The sequence below is a fragment of the Myxocyprinus asiaticus genome, chromosome 23 (genome assembly GCF_019703515.2).
Source record: "Myxocyprinus asiaticus isolate MX2 ecotype Aquarium Trade chromosome 23, UBuf_Myxa_2, whole genome shotgun sequence".
NCBI lineage: Eukaryota > Metazoa > Chordata > Actinopteri > Cypriniformes > Catostomidae > Myxocyprinus > Myxocyprinus asiaticus.
In genome coordinates this window covers 45,591,140-45,605,092 of record NC_059366.1, presented here as the reverse complement: position 1 = coordinate 45,605,092, position 13,953 = coordinate 45,591,140, and the positions used below count along the sequence as shown (strand labels likewise).

Here is a 13,953-nt window from a genome sequence, read left to right as displayed (position 1 = left end):
TAAATAAACCAGTGACACATTGTGAATGATTCTGACTAATTCTGGTATTTTTTTACAATGTAAGATATTTCTCCTAGCAACTCTTGCAGGTTTAGTTTAGACTAAAGGACTCATGCTAGGCTAGATAAGTCATACATATAATGAATATATAATGAAACAAAGCAGGGTATGAACACTTTCTCATTTATTCTCGATGGATATTATGGTGGATGGAAGCATTTCAGTCACATCAATTTGATCTTTATCTCTATTTTGCGGTGCATTTTTTTATTCATTCACTTAGCAGTCACTTTTATCCGAAGCGACTTACTAATGAGAATAATACAAGCAGAAGTGATTCATTCAAGGGACAAAACAAAACAAGTAGCGCTACCATGCCGAATTAAAATTTTGTACTGAAATTGTACAACATAAATGCACTGATTGTGTAAGATTATGTATGATTATAAATGATGTGCAATATCAGATCAAAATACAAAAGCAAAGTTGTTTGGATTCATAGCACATCTAATTGATTAGATTAAGGCATGTATTGCATGAAGATGAAATCTACTGTAAGAGTTCAAAAAAAACTACAGTTTTAGGATCTGCTGAGGGAAATTGTGTTTCGATGAAATGATAAAAAAATAAAGAGAAGTGGGTATTAAAACAAGGATGAAGTTCATATAATTTCATCCATGCGTGGCGATGGAATGAGCCCTTGATTATAATAATACACTTGTTTTTGTGTACCATTAGGGAGGAAGCTGCATAATGTATATTTTTTACAGCCCTCTATGAATGCATCATAATATTTTAATGTGCATCTATTTAAATTATTGAACAGATGTGCTAGACACATTCAGAACATGTAGCTGAGGCGATAATGTGCTTCACTACATTGATTTTAAGCAAACATGTTTTTTGCATTATACTGTATGTAATACTGCTCTAAAGGCATTCGCCACAGATCTCGCCAGCAGCTCCTGTGTGATCGCCTCACCTCAAATGTGCCACGTTCTTTGTGAGACTGTGTTCTCTTGTGTGTAAAAGAGAGTGTAAGAGAAGTAGAAACAGTGAATAACAGTTGTCATTCTTAGTTCTTTTGCGATGCCCTGGGCCACAGAAAACATCAAAAACTGTGATACGCCAGAAAGGAAACCTTTTCAGAACAGTGGAAAAGCAGAAAATGGTTTGCGGCTACAGAATGAAAGTGCTACGGATGGATCTTATGCTTTCTTTAGAAAGATATCCGTTAAGTGGCATTGCTCGGGGGATTTAAAGCAATGAAGGTGATCAAAGCGCGCGTGGATGCCGCCAGCACAGAACAGATAACAATATGTCGGCACGAATAATTGAGCATACCAGATAAAATGCATTTTGCAACGCAGCCATTGTTAATACAGCTGCGTGACCACATGCATTTGCAAGCAAGATGAGACGCTCGAGTCAGAAAGCATGCTGTTGAGTTGAGGAGACACTCTTGATGATATCATATTAGAGAAATGTTTGCCAAGATGAATAATGGTGATTATGCAGAGATAACAAAAACTTTTTATCCAGGAGGTTATGTCTGAGGTGTTGGAGAATGTCAAACCGGTCTCATGCCAAGACGTGATAATTAGTAAGAGATAGCGAAAATGTAAGAAATCGAGTTGGCTAATGAACCAGTGAATAACGGTATCACAATTTTACCTAGGTTTAACCCCTAACCTAAAACTAAACCCAACCAGGATTTAAGAGAGAAGAAAAAAACAAAAAACGTCAGTGTTCCACGAAAGAAAGAGAACAACGAGATGAGGGAAGCGTATCACAGGTTATTGACATCCTTTAGTCATTTGTATTGCATAAAGAAATATGGAATAAGTAAAAAATTGGTTCACTGGCATTTCCTGTCTTAACGCTGTGGAGGTGAGGGCATGGTCACATCCCCATCTGGGGAGCTGAGAACTGTTTGTGTGTTGGCCGCTGCCGTGTTTCAACGTCTAAATGTTTGAATTGAAGCTTCACCGTTGCGCTTTAAGCAAACGTGTTTATTTTGTGTTAATAAACAGTGACATTCGTGAGTTGGAATCGCCATGTCCCGCTTCCTCCTTTTGACCCAAATACGAACATCTGTTACACTGGTGGCGAAACCCAGGATAAGGAGGAAGGTACGCTGATATGGAGTCGTCTTCGCCACTGGAGGAAGTGTTCCGATCCCTCGCCAGCATCCACCAGGCTCAACACCAGGCCCTCATGGATTTGCAGTCGGAGCAGCAACAGCACTTTGAGGCGCTCCTTCGAGGCCAAGAAGAGGACTGACGGGCATTGCGGAGCTTGGTACCCGCAGCGAACCCCCATGTGACGCTGGTGAAGATGGGGGTGCAAGATGACCCGGAGGCCTTTCTGGAGCTCTTTGAGCGCAACGGTGAAGCTTCAATTCAAACACTCAGGCTTTCAAACACGGCAGTGGCCAGCTCACGAACAGCTTCTCAGTCGGGCTCTCTCCCTCTTTCAGTGGACTGGGCTGACTTTTATCTCCCCCGACTCTCACTGTGAACATAGAAATGGTAATTAGTCACAATTCATCTCAGGTTGATGTCCTTACCACTTTCTCTCTCCCCAGATGGGGCGCTTGACCATGCCCTCACCTCCATATACGCAAATACGTGTATGCGGATGCAAGCGTTTGGCCAATGCGCGGTCCGGTTGAACACGCTTAACATGCATTCTTGCGTAACTGTAGCGGTAACAAATCTCAATACTCAAGGGGGCGATATAGTTACCTTCAAACATCTGTGCCTTTAAATGGATGCGTTATCATTTAGGTAATTTGCTATAAATATACTGACTTTACCTAGCTATTTTTGCTATTTTGAATTAACTAGCAATATTCTCTTCAACAGTTGAAATTATATGAAATTTGAGTGGAGCATCAACAGGGTGAAAAACTAGCTGCACAGTGGGCTTGTAAGAATAGACATGCTAACAGTATGTGGTAAAATGCTGACTTACAAAAGATGCGTGAAGGACTTCAGTGAAGTCCATTGAGCATTAGTTTTATATTTATTTTTTAGAGGTTCTTTCTTCAGCACTTGATCATTAGCACGGACTCATAGCTGTGATGAGGTTTCTAATGCAGCTGCTGAGAGAGTGACAGTAAATCTGGACTCTTTGTCTCTTCTTTCTGCTGCGATCCACCGATCTCTATTTATTTCTTCTTTTGAAAAACTGTGAAAGCATAATAGTGAATATTTTCTTTTGCTGTTGGACCAAACAGGTGAGAAAAATGATATTTGCTGTGGTCTCCCATTCACACTTATACAAGTTTACCCTGCTATTGTTTATTACAGCATTCCAAACTAGGATGTGTGAAAAGGGTCCATTCCGCCATCTCGTAAGAATAATTATGAGTTGTTATGAGACTATGTTCAAGATCCCTAACCCTACTTCACACCAGTCACCAGCATAACCATTGGTGACCCTAACTCTAACCCTAATCCTTGAGTTCAACCAAGATTCTTCACATTCTGCTATACAAATTATTAATGTGTATTGTGTTTCACTCTTTGCTTATGGCCTTTGAATAACAAACTACGTCCACTCTGAATTTCATACACATAACCAAATCACTGTGCGTTGGATTTATGCGGCACACCCTGAGACAGCGTAGGTCCGTAGCCTCTGTATCAGGGGCATGTAGCTGTGCTTTGAATTATTCAAACAATGTGGAGCAGCTGCTGGGAGACTTGAACTCACACAGCCTACAAATTTGCCTGCGTTTAGTCGCTCGTGATCTCTCGCTGAATGCATGAAAAGAGAATTATCTGTGTGAATCTGAGAGCTGAACTCCATCCGCACAATGAGCAATTAGATGAGCAAACTGCTGGCTTGATGGATCAGATGCTCTGCGAGTTGGCAGTCGTTGAAAGGAAAATGAAAGGGAACTTCTGTGACACACCTGTCCAACTACAAATCATCTTCAACACAGTTTACACGAGTTTCAGTGGTTTAATTTGGAAAAATGCCAGGTTGATCTGGAAAAAGAAATAAGGGAGAGTTACTAAAGTGCTGTTTCTAAAAGTGTGTGTTAGAAGAGGAACATAACAACAGCTAAATATCCAACTGTCAAGTATTTTCAAGCTTATGCTGATACAGATATACAGTACAAGCACTTAATAACATTCATGATTGTCTCACATTAATATTGTCAAATGAATAAAACCCAATAATCTCTCTCACAAAAACTAAGTGATACCATTGTTCAATGATGGAATTAGATGCTAATACTATGATTCTTTGATGCTATGGTACCGAATTATTACCATGTTCAAGTACCATGTCCATGGCATTTATATGCTACTTGTAGGCACTTCAAAGAATAACATGATATATTTCCAAAAAGAATGGTATTACCATGGCACGTGTATTACCATGGCATATATATATATACATACATACATACATACATACATATATATACATATATATATATATATATATATATATATATATATACAGGTGCATCTCAATAAATTAGAATGTCGTGGAAAAGTTCATTTATTTCAGTAATTTAACTCAAATTGTGAAACTCGTGTATTAAATAAATTCAATGCACACAGACTGAAGTAGTTTAAGTCTTTGGTTCTTTTAATTGTGATGATTTTGGCTCACATTTAACAAAAACCCACCAATTCACTATCTCAAAAAATTAGAATACATCATAAGACCAATAAAAAAAACATTTTTAGTGAATTGTTGGCCTTCTGGAAAATATGTTAATTTACTGTATATGTACTCAATACTTGGTAGGGGCTCCTTTTGCTTTAATTACTGCCTCAATTTGGCGTGGCATGGAGGTGATCAGTTTGTGGCACTGCTGAGGTGGTATGGAAGCCCAGGTTTCTTTGACAGTGGCCTTCAACTCATCTGCATTTTTTGGTCTCTTGTTTCTCATTTTCCTCTTGACAATACCCCATAGATTCTCTAAGGGGTTCAGGTCTGGTGTGTTTACTGGCCAGTCAAGCACACCAACACCATGGTCATTTAACCAACTTTTGGTGCTTATGGCAGTGTGGGCAGGTGCCAAATCCTGCTGGAAAATGAAATCAGCATCTTTAAAAAGCTGGTCAGCAGAAGGAAGCATGAAGTGCTCCAAAATTTCTTGGTAAACGGGTGCAGTGACTTTGGTTTTCAAAAAACACAATGGACCAACACCAGCAGATGACATTGCACCCCAAATCATCACAGACTGTGGAAACTTAACACTGGACTTCAAGCAACTTGGGCTATGAGCTTCTCCACCCTTCCTCCAGACTCTAGGACCTTGGTTTCCAAATGAAATACAAAACTTGCTCTCATCTGAAAAGAGGACTTTGGACCACTGGGCAACAGTCCAGTTCTTCTTCTCCTTAGCCCAGGTAAGACACCTCTGACATTGTCTGTGGTTCAGGAGTGGCTTAACAAGAGGAATACGACAACTGTAGCCAAATTCCTTGACATGTCTGTATGTGGTGGCTCTTGATGCCTTGACCCCAGCCTCAGTCCATTCCTTGTGAGGTTCTCCCAAATTCTTGAATCGATTTTGCTTGACAATCATAAGGCTGCGGTTCTCTCGGTTGGTTGTGCATCTTTTTCTTCCACACTTTTTCCTTCCACTCAACTTTCTGTTAACATGCTTGGATACAGCACTCTGTGAACAGCCAGCTTCTTTGGCAATGAATGTTTGTGGCTTACCCTCCTTGTGAAGGGTGTCAATGATTGTCTTCTGGACAACTGTCAGATCAGCAGTCTTCCCCATGATTGTGTAGCCTAGTGAACCAAACTGAGAGACCATTTTGAAGGCTCAGGAAACCTTTGCAGGTGTTTTGAGTTGATTAGCTGATTGGCATGTCACCATATTGTAATTTTTTGAGATAGTGAATTGGTGGGTTTTTGTTAAATGTGAGCCAAAATCATCACAATTAAAAGAACCAAAGACTTAAACTACTTCAGTCTGTGTGCATTGAATTTATTTAATACACGAGTTTCACAATTTGAGTTAAATTACTGAAATAAATGAACTTTTCCACGACATTCTAATTTATTGAGATGCACCTGTATACATACATATACACATACATACATACATATAGACATGCACATTCATATACATATACATACATATACACATACATACACATACACACACACACACACACACACACACACACACACACATACACATACGTAGTGCAAATCTAAATACAAATCGGTTATTTACAGTGCAAGGGAATGTAATGGCAGAAGAGGTAGGATATGTTGGATAATATAAAAAGACTAAGCTGTGTATTGCACATTAATTATTGCTCAAAGGGGCAGTTTTAACTGTTCATGAGATGGATAGCCTGAGGGGAAAAACTGTTCCTGTGCCTGACGGTTCTGGTGCTCAGAGCTCTGAAGCGTCGGCCAGAAGGCAACAGTTCAAAAATGTAGTGGGCAGGGTGAGTGGGGTCCAGAGTGATTTTTCCAGCCTTTTTCCTCACTCTGGAAGTGTATAGTTCTTGAAGGGGGGGCAGGGGGCAACCAATAATCCTCTCAGCAGTCTGAACTGTCCTTTGTAGTCTTCTGATGTCTGATTTCGTAGCTGAACCAAACCAGACAGTTATTGAAGTGCAGAGGACAGACTCAATGACTGCTGAGTAGAACTGTATCAGCAGCACCTGTGGCAGGTTGAACTTCCTCAACTGGCGAAGGGAGAGTTATAATGGCGTTTGTCCAAAAACATGGTATTTCCATGGTACATGTAAAAAAAAAACATGGTACTACCATGGTACTTGTCCAAAAACATGGTATAACCATGGTACATGTAAAAAGAAAACAAGTTATTATCATGGCACATGTCCAAATAAACATGGTATTACCATGGTACATGTCCAAAAAACATGGTATTATCATGGCACATGTCCAAAAAACATGGTATCATCATGGCACATGTCCAAAAACATGGTACTACCATGGTACATGTCCAAATAAACATGGTATTACCATGGTATATGTCCAAAAAACATGGTATTATCATGGCACATGTCCAAAAACATGGTATTATCATGGCACATGTCCAAAAGCATGGTATTACCATGGTACATGTCCAAATAAACATGGTATTACCATGGTACATGTCCAAAAAACATGGTATTATCATGGCACATGTCCAAAAACATGGTATTACCATGATACATATCCAAAAAAACATGGTACTACCATGGTACATGTCCAAATAAACATGGTATTATCATGGAACATGTCCAAAAACATGGTATTACCATGATACATATCCAAAAAAACATGGTACTACCATGGTACATGTCCAAATAAACATGGTATTATCATGGAACATGTCCAAAAACATGGTATTACCATGGTACATGTCCAAAAAAACATGATACTACCATGGTGCATGTCCAAATAAACATGGTATTACCATGGTACATGTCCAAAAAAAAAACATAGTATTTTCATGATGCATGTCCAAAAAAACATGGTATTTCCATGATGGAACATGTCTGGAAAACATGGTTTTACCATGAAACGTCCAAAAATCAAGGTATTTACATGTACAAAAAACATGCAACTATACGGGACGTCTAAAAAAAACATGGTATTACCATGGAACATGCCCAAAAACATGGTATTACCATGGAACATGTCTAAAAAATAAAATAAAAAATAAAATAAAAAAAGCATGATATTATCATGGTACTTGTCCAAAAAGCATGATACTACCAGTACATATCCAAAATACAAAAAAGGGTACTTTCATGGTACTTGCCCAAAAAAACATAGTAAATATGTAAAAAAATAAAATAAAAAACACACACACACACACACACACACAAAACAAAAACAACCTCTGAATATTGCTGTATAAAATACTGTGCTTGTTATTATCCACCTGCTCAGAGCCATGTGCAGATTATGAACTCTCTCTGACACTGATGTGTGAATTCACCGAGCTGTACAGCTGAATCATTTGTGAGCTGAAGTCTGAAGTAGGACAAATTCTCGCTGGTGTTTTACCCTGCAGGTTTCTCCTTTACCCCGCTGGAGAAGACACACTTCAATCAGCCTCAACATTACATCAGATGTAAGCTCTATCCTTAAACATAGTGAACTGCCATGCTGTCACCTTCTAAGGCAACATCCTAACTGAAATGGAACCTTATAAGTGACTGAATACCACGCAAGATCACTCTTAATTTTTAGCACTTTAGCCCACCACAAAAACAGCCACACGACTTCCTTTGAGATGAATGGGAATGCAAACGAATCCTGTTCTCCAGGTATTATAGACCTCTTTGAGTGCACCTTGGAAAACTAAAAAAGCTGTCTAGGTAGGTAGCTCACTAGGTTTTGGAACAAGAAGATAAAAGATGCTTAGATACTCAACACATTTAAAATATAATACTGTTAAGACATATTTATTCAGATTTTCTGATTTATTTCTCAGTCTTCACTTGTATCCTTGAGGAGAGTTGCTCAACACACACACACACACACACACACAGAAGCTTTTTGTTCTTTGTTATAGACCTGTTTTCATGCTCTTTCCCCTCATTTGACTCTTCTAGGATGCTGAAGCATCACAAAGCTGCAATTCTATATCAGCCGATAAGGTTGAAACAGTAGAGGACCCAGGGGTCTTACTGTTATTGGGAACGGATATGGCATGTGTACAGACAGACTAATCGATATGCGGTGGAGGAGAATGCTATAATCAGATAACACAATCACATACTAAAACTTTATGCTGTTTTCCACCATATCCTCTATGCTTTTTCTGCAAACAGAGGGAAAAAAGCATTTCATACAGGAGACACTCCATTATTTCATTATCAGTGTTTGCACTGTGATGTGAAAGCATTTTGCCGAGGCTGCTGATATGTTAGTCATTCATCTCACTGCCGTCCTCGACCAAAGCTATCAGCGTGTATAAGACAAGAACATCCACAAGAGCTGATAGAGTTTAAGATCAGTGTTCCTCTTCAAAAGACACACCCTTCACTTTACATGCGCACATCAGTCCTGACAATCACGATAAACCAAACATGACTCAATGATACACAACTTCAAAAGACAGACATACGACACGGTAGTCATAGGAAAACAAAGTTGCAATTGATAGCTCTTTAATTTCTCAATTGTTTCTCCTAAATAACAAGGTTACATGGAGAGCAAATTGTGAAGTCTCCTTCTTCCATGAAATGGACCACTGTCATAGTATGAAGCCTATAGGTAAGAGATACAGCCTATATGGCGGAACATATATCGACTATCTGCAGCCCATCTTAGACGTTTCCCGTATAACTTCTTCAAATGGGAATGAACTGTTGGGCCAAAACTTCTTCCAATTCTTTTGCTTTTGCTTTTCTTTTCTTTCATCCTCCCCCTGTCTCGAGCATCTTTGTGCCTCGTCTCAGAAGTCGATTATTCCCCCTCTCTAATTGAATGTATCTCTTCTTGTTGTGCTATTTCTGTTCAGGCCGTTTGTTCGGATACAGCTGGCCTGCAATTTGCTGTGTGAATGGTGCTGACGGGGGTGGATGAGTCTTCCAACACTCGCTGCAGTCTTAATCACCATCCTCTGCAGTCTTTCAAGTAATGCGACAATTAGTTGTTCTTCTCCAGAGTATAGCACAAGGGGAAAATAATCCTCAGAAGATTTTGTTAGTACCTGATAACTCAGCTGCTGGTAGCATGTGTTAACTGCAGTGCGTTAAAGCTGCGTTATGAACTTCTTCTCAAAGGTTTGGGTCTCGCTGTACTAACCACTGAACTGAAGAGATGTTAATCAGGAGGCAGTAGAGGTCTCATCATGACTTTTTCAGGTTTTCATAATCTTTGTGCTATAAATAACTTTAAACTTCCTCGAGATAAATGAGAAGATAAATTGTCCACCTTGCGGCCGCAGACTGAGCAATTTGCTCTTAATTACAGCTGTTTCACTGCGACATCCAACTTCTCTCTACAAACTCAAGAGCTAATGAAAATAATAAGGAAAGTTTGAGTTAAAAAGTAATAATTATTAAAGTTAAAGTTGCATTATATTCCATATCCATTTCTTGTCTACTTTTCTTCCACACTGACAAAAATTCTCATGAAGCGCCATGGTAACACAATGTTTTTGGACATAAACTGTGGTAATACTGTGGATTAGACATTTACCTGTACCAAAGTATTGCCATTGTTTCTGGACAAGGCACCATGTAATACTGTGATTTTTGGACATACCTGTACCATATTTTTGGACATGCATCATTGTAATTTCAGGATTTTTGGACACATACCATGGTAATACCATGTTGTTGTTTTTTGGACATTTACCATAGAAATACCATGTCTGTTGGAAATGTACTATGGTAATACCATGTTTTGGGGCATTTACCACTGTAATACCATTTTTTAGGACATGTCCCATGGTAATACCATGCTTTTTCGACAACCACTGTGGCAATCCCATGTTTTAGGAGAAGTATGATGGCAATACCATGTTTGTTTTTTGTTTTTTACATGTACCAAAGAAATACCATGTTTTTAGGACATTTACTATGGTAGTACCATGATTTTAAGAGAAGTACAGTGGCAATACCATGTTTTTGGACAAGTATGATGGTGATACTATGTTTTTTGCACATTTACCATAGAAATACCATGTTTTTTGAACATATACTATGGTTATACCATGCTTTTGGACAAGTACGATAGCAATACCATGTTTTTGGAGAAGTACCATAGAAATACCATGTGTTTTTGGACATTTACCATAGAAATACCATGTGTTTTGGACATTTACCATATTAATACCTTTTTTTAGGACATGTCGCATGGTAATACCATGCTTTTTCAACAACCACTGTGGCAATCCCATGTTTTAGGAGAAGTATGATGGCAATACCAAGTTTTATTTTTTTTTTGGACATGTACCAAAGAAATACCATGTTTTTAGGACATTTACCATGGTAGTACCATGTTTTTTGGACAAGTATGATGGCAATACTATGTTTTTTGTACATGTACCATATAAATACCAAATGTTTTGGTCATTTTCCATGGTAATACCATGATTTTAGGAGAAATACGGTGGCAATATCATGTTTTTGGACAAGTATGATGGCGATACTATGTTTTTTGGATATTTCCCACAGAAATACCATGTTTTTTGGATATTTACCATATTAATACCTTTTTTAGGACATGTCCCAGTGGTTTCGACAACCACTGTGGCAATCCCATGTTTTAGGAGAAGTATGATGGCGATACTATGATTTTTGGACATGTTCCAAAGAAATACCATGTTTTTAGGACATTTACCATGGTAGTACCATGTTTTTTGGACAAGTACGATGGCAATACCTCTTCATGGTCCTTTGGGGCCTACGGGGAGCTCCATTTGAGCTCCTAGAGTCAGCTGAGCTAAGGCACTCTCTTTGAAGACTGTCCTCCTGATAGCGCTCACCTCCATCAAGGGGGACCTGCAGGCATTCTCTGTCAGCGAAACGTGCCTGGAGTTCAGTCTGGATTACTCTCATGTGGTCCTGAGACCCCGACCGGGCTATGTGCCCAAGGTTCCCACGACCTTGTTTAGGGATCAGGTGGTGAACCTGCATGCGAAGCTGCCCCAGGAGGAGGCAGACCCAGCCTTATCGTTGCTGTATCCGATGTGTGCTTTGCGCAACTATTTGGATCGCACGCAGGGCTCTAGATGCTCTGAGCAGCTCTTTGACTGCTTTGACTGAAAGGGAGGGAGCGCTGTCTCCAAACAGAGGATCGCCCACTGAGTCATTGACGCCATTGCTATGGCATATCACGCCCAGGCCCCCTGGGCTCTGACCAATGCCGCCTCTTTAGCAGACATCTGCAGAGCAGCGGGCTGGGCAACACCCAACACCTTTGCAAGATTCTATAATCTACGGGTTGAACCGGTCTTGTCCCGTGTGTTGTCAGGTACGAACAGGTAAATTCCGGGACAGCTGGCCAGGTGTACCGCAGGCGCATAGCGCCTTTCCCCTCCCCTGAGGTGAAGACGTGCACTTTTTACCCCCAGTCGTGTTCACAAAGTCATGGACCCTGATTGTCCTTCCTCCTTAGCCCTGTGGCAGGCAAGTTTACGGAGAAACTCACTACTGGCCCAGTATGTGTGCTAACTAAGCCCTGTACTGGGGTAGGTGATCCACATGCGCTGGTTGCCCATACATAACCCCGTGTGATGTATCTTCCACAAAAAGAGTTTCCCTGTTGGTAAACTGCGTCTTCCTCGGGCAGAGGTCTCTCTGCCCCCGGTCACCATGTTTGTAGAAATCCTCCCCTCTTGGGTAGGACCTATCATGGGACTTCTCCACATGAGATGCTTCCGACAAGTCTCGGTAAGACCATGTTATGTATTTCCACTCAAATGTCACCCCCCCCCCCCCCCCATCGAGCGGGGTGTGGTCTCCATGGTGTCCTCCCCTTAGGAGGGACACCCCCCGACGAACGGACCCTATATGACCCCCAGCTGAACTATTTCGTTCCTTTTGGGGAGAAAAAAGATAAGAGGCCACGGCTGGCTCAGCTAGTCCCTAGTTTTGGGCAGTCGACTTGTCCCAAAGTGCAGGGGACCATTTGACACCTGTAAGAGCGTTGGGGGAGGTTACATGACGGCCGGGTGCACTGGCGACGAGGAACGCAGAGGTCTGCCCGTCTCATATGGCATATATGGCATATGTATAGGGACCCCTAGTGTCACTACATCGACACAACATGGAGTGAGTGACAGAAGGGGAACGTCTTGGTTACTGTCGTAACCTCCGTTCCCTGATGGAGAGAATGAGATGTTGTGTTGATGCAGGAGGGACACAACGTCTCATTCTCTCCATCAGGGAACGGAGGTTACAACAGTAACCGAGACGTTTTTGGACATTTACCATAGAAATACCATGTTTTTTGGACATTTAGCTTGGTTATACTATGCTTTTTGAACAAGTATGATAGTAATACCATATTTTTTGTGTAAGTTTGATGGCGATACCATGTTTTTTTAATTTTTTTTATATGCACCATAGAAATACCATGTTTGTTTTTTTTGTTTTTTTGGACATTTACCATTAAAATACCATGTTTTTGTTTTGCAGAAGTGCCATAGAAATACAATTTTTTTGGGACATTTGCCATAGTAATACAATGATTTTTCGGACACGTACCCCCACACCCATAAAAATAATTTTAAGAAATTGGACATGGCACCATGATATTACTGTGTTTTTTTAAACCTGTACCTGTACCATGGTAGTTTTTGAAGTACCTTGGAGTACCATGTAAATGGTGTCTGAATATGGTAATCATTCAGTATGATGGTATTTCCATGCGATACCATCACTGTATCATACTACCACCACAGTACTTTTTGTGAGGGCGACCTCAAGAGGTCTCAAGTTCAGTTGGCCTCAAAATTGATTTTTTTTTTAATTGCATGCGTGAGAAAGTAGGCCAAAAAATGATGGGTTGATGAAGTTGCTGGTTTCAGTATCATGTAGTTCAGCATTATAAAATGAAATCCAAACTGTAAGATCCTACGGTTGCACTTTATGATAAAACATGGGAAGCGTCGAGATGTAGGGCCTGGAGAGAAGTGGTGGGGGGGAGGGTCCGGATTGCAGCAAACAAAATGCATCTTTAATTCCGCTGCTGTTTATCCCTCGTTGCAGCCAGACTGCGAGCTGCTGTGCAGAATTGCCCCGACATTAATTACCTTCAATTTCAGTGTGCTTGCTTCGGAGACCGCCCTCAGTGAACATCAAACGGGCTAAATAACAGCAGCAGTAAAAAAGCTGCATGGAATTGGCTTCAAGGGCTTCACATGAGCTCATGTCCTGCAGGTTAAAGCTGCTGTTTGTCATTTATAGATGTGGCTTATTACAGAGTGGGCAAAGACAGAATAAAATGGGGAGGGATGCGGACAACAGAGAGGGAGCTATT

At 40.4% G+C, this 13,953-nt stretch overlaps 1 protein-coding gene across 1 annotated transcript in view; it reads left to right on the top strand.

The window, feature by feature from the left end:
• LOC127414398 (uncharacterized) overlaps positions 1-13,953 on the top strand; it is a 136,282-nt gene that overhangs the window by 34,257 nt on the left and 88,072 nt on the right. The gene's annotated exons all lie outside the window — the stretch shown is intronic.